Raw genomic sequence first — 3,570 nt, forward strand, 5'->3', positions numbered from 1 at the left:
CGCAAGTGGCTGACTCTCCTCTGCAGACTCCTGGCTTCTGAAGGAGCTGCTGCTCAGGCAATGGGTTAAAATAGTCCTGGGAGAGAGGCTAGATATGAATGGCTGACTCTTTTCTTTTCTTTTTTCTGTCTTCCTTTTTTTTTTTTTTGAAGGAGCACTCCTTGCAGCCTGCTCTTTGTGTGCCTTTGAAGAAATAAAAAGGAATGTAGAAGAGGCTGCCTGTAATTGGAATCCTTTTGTTAGTATTTATCAGTCCCAACCAGCCACTTCCTAAAGACTCACGGTACACTGGAAGCACTGACGTGACCTAAGCAGATGCTTTCCTAAGAACGCTGTGTTCTTTTCAGTTCTGATTCTATGGACCCTTTAGGACTAGCAGTACAGTCCTCTCGAGCACCAGAGCCTGGATAAAAAAAAAAAAAAAAAATATCTCAGCTGATAACTTTTGTAATTAATTTGAAATCTGTCCTTCTTGTTGATAATTTTTGTAATTAATTTGAAATCTGTCCTTCTCATCATTCATGAATTGCTTGCTGCCTCTCGGCGGCTTCATGTCAGATCAGCTAAAGGTTGAATGCTTGCAGCCAATTCTAGTTCTAACCAAGGAATTAGATCTAAATAATGAGGTGGATTCTTACAGTTTTGCTTAAGGAAGTCCATTCTGTAATCAGTAGAAGCTTTTGGCTTCATCCTACACTATTCTCTCGGGAAAAGTTCCCAGCAAAAACAGTAGGAGTTTGACCAACATTGTGATTTCAGATCAGGCCCTTTATCGCCGATATCTTAATCTGTGGGGTTTCTTAGAACAGTTCAGTCAATCTAGTTCGTAGGTCCATCCTCTGTGCTGCCCTTGATTGGCAGTAGAGCAGACACCAAAAGCAGTCCCAGCCTTGCCTGAAGTTTGCTGGTTTTGGGGAAGTGTCTGGAGAGCTCACTCGACTCCTCTCAGCTAGCAGGACAGCTAGGAAAGGCTCAGAAGTATTGGAGCGTCAGCCCTTCCCTGGCAGTGATATGCAATTGAGATACCAATGAAAGCACTCTACATCAGCAGTTTTGATGGGGCAGAACTCAAGCTAGCCATGAAGACCAACCCTAAAACTTCCTCCAATTTAACTGGCAGGGTTACACACTAGTAACAGTTCAGTATAGCCTGCTACTTAGTTACCTAGAAAGCCTTCCAGATGATAACTCTGGAAACCTTTACATCTTTCTTTCTTCCTTTTTTCTCAGGGATTGTTACAGTCTTGCTGTTAAAGTATGAAATATTTTGTATTTGGCCACTCTTGAAGTGTTCTTGCCAGTAGCATAACTAGGGCTGCCCAGGGTGCAGAAACAGCTTGTTATGCCTCTTCTCTTCATCTCCTCTGCTCTTGTGCTACAGTCCAGATGGGTTTTAAAATCCAACAGGATCCTAGCTAGGAGCAGAGGACAATTTAGTTCAGAAGGCAACCAGACACAGGTGACATCTAAAAGTTGCAAAGCAAAAGTGACCTTGAATGGGAAAATGTTTTTTTTCAATGTTTCACATATTTTTTTGTGATGGGAATACCTTGCTCTAGTTTTGATACAGGCATCGTTGTCAATCTGAGTATTAAACAGGCTACAGCTGCACATTGTAGACTTCCCTGAATTTTTTCCCGTAACAGTAAATCTGACCCTTTGAAGAGTTAATCAAGGAGTACAAGCCTTTCCTATACTATTCCAACCCTCCTAGAACAGAGACTCCTGGGATATGTATTCCTTACATTCCCTTCCAGTTACCCTGTTTTACTTAGTAGCTGGGAATAAACAAGCCAGGAAAGTCCTAGAAACTGTTTCAAAGGATCCTAAACATCCAGCAAAATTACTTCACATTCAAAAGCTTTGCATAACAGATACACTGACATACATGTTTTCTACCTATTGTATTTACATGTTGTATGCAATCTTGACTTTGTGGCTCTTCCCAGGGGGTATTGCTAGGCTGCAGTAAAGTTATGGCTGATATAAAATATGTCTGAGCCAGCTTTAAGATAACTAGAAGAAGTGTAGCAGCACAGCTGTGACATCACAGAGCTTAGCAGGTTTTAAAACCTGCATGAGATGCTGAATAAATACTTGGGCAGCTTGGCTGGGTTCTGCACTGACAGAGCTGTACTGTTACCTGAATTAACTAGCTTAAAGCTAGTATGTGGGCATGTACACAGACCTTTGACTGCAAGACAGACAAACATAACAAGCATTACACACTCTCACCCAGCTAGAGCTGGATGGAGAAACGCTGATTCCTTTTCACAGGAACTTCAAGCTCTCATCCCAAATCAAAATTAAAGACAAATTTCAATATTCTCTGCAAAACAAAGCCAACGTGTGTGCGTGTCAGGAGGGAGGGTGGTACAGTTTAATTCAATTCAAACTTAAATTCCACTTGTTGAGCCAGGAGCACTTGACTGACCCAGCAGATTTGCAGGACTCGTGGCTCAACTTAAAGCCTCCAGGGAGGCTGCTGTGGACAGCAGGAACCTCTGAGTTTCTCTTGCTTAGCAGCAATCCACTTGGCAGGGCTGTGCCTGCAGTAGATCCTCAGAGTCCTAGAGTTCCCTGACTGCCTGTTAAGTCAGCTGCCAAGGAGTTGGGTGTATCAGTTAGCACAAAGCTAGGCAAGTTTTCAGAGAACGTTTTTGAGAACTGAACTGTCTGTTTTTGTAAAAAAGTAGCAAGATGAAGAACTGTTTCACTGGGGTTTGTCTAACTAATTCCTCTTAATATTCATTAGTTGTTTAACCTGCGCAGCATATTGCAACTGAAACTCTATGCTTATGCAGTGGATAAGGGGCCTTCCTTGCATTCCTGTGGGAGCTGCCAGGCTGTGAGCCCAATCCTGTAAACATGAGCAGGCAGGGGGCAGAGAACAGGTGGAATCTTGCCTTGGCTGGCTAGTAGGTTGGAGGGCACAGCTGTGCCAGCACAGATGGTGGTGTAAAGTGCTCCTGGAATAGGCCAGAAGCAATAACCCCTCGTGCTGCAGAGAGAGAAGCAGGGAGTGAACTATCTGATGGGTATCTCAGAGCTTGTCTGGGGCTGTGCCTGGGTTGGTGAGGTGTAAGTAGTGCTCCCGCTTAGGGCTGTGTCTACAGGCACACCGCAGCCTACTGTTTACTATGGCCAGGTACAGACATTACATTGTTACTGGTATAAGTGTTTGGAAACTGGTCTATACCCATATCAGAACAGAAGTCTGGCACACAAAACTGGTCTATACCCATAGCAGAATAGAAGTTCAACGTACATAGACTGTTTTAAAAATGGCAGAACCTAGTCTAAAGTTCACCACAACCTGATGCTGCTCCAAGGTGAATGTGTGCTCTGATTGTTACCAATCTAAATTATGCCACTTACGCTTACAGAAAACTGTGTAACTCGGATCAATTCCACCTTGAGCTTTTTCATAGTTTCATAGTTTCTAGGGTCAGAAGGGACCTGAGAAGATCATCTAGTCCGACCCCCTGCCATGGCAGAAAAGAGTACTGGGGTCAAACGACCCCAGCAAGGTGTTCATCTAACCTCTTCTTAAAAACCCCCAGGGTAGGA

The 3,570-nt window shown here is 43.6% G+C and overlaps 1 long non-coding RNA gene across 4 annotated transcripts in view; it reads right to left on the reverse strand.

The window, feature by feature from the left end:
* The window catches only part of LOC109303384, a 97,508-nt gene that overhangs the window by 59,658 nt on the left and 34,280 nt on the right, over positions 1 to 3,570 (reverse strand). For all 4 annotated transcript variants that reach the window (XR_002099082.1, XR_002099083.1, XR_002099080.1 and 1 more), the window contains exon 2: positions 283 to 403. This is a non-coding gene — a long non-coding RNA (uncharacterized LOC109303384). The remainder of the gene's footprint in view (positions 1 to 282; positions 404 to 3,570) is intronic.

The sequence above is a fragment of the Gavialis gangeticus genome, unplaced genomic scaffold (assembly GCF_001723915.1).
Source record: "Gavialis gangeticus isolate Ggan-Ray unplaced genomic scaffold, GavGan_comp1, whole genome shotgun sequence".
Taxonomy (NCBI): domain Eukaryota; kingdom Metazoa; phylum Chordata; order Crocodylia; family Gavialidae; genus Gavialis; species Gavialis gangeticus.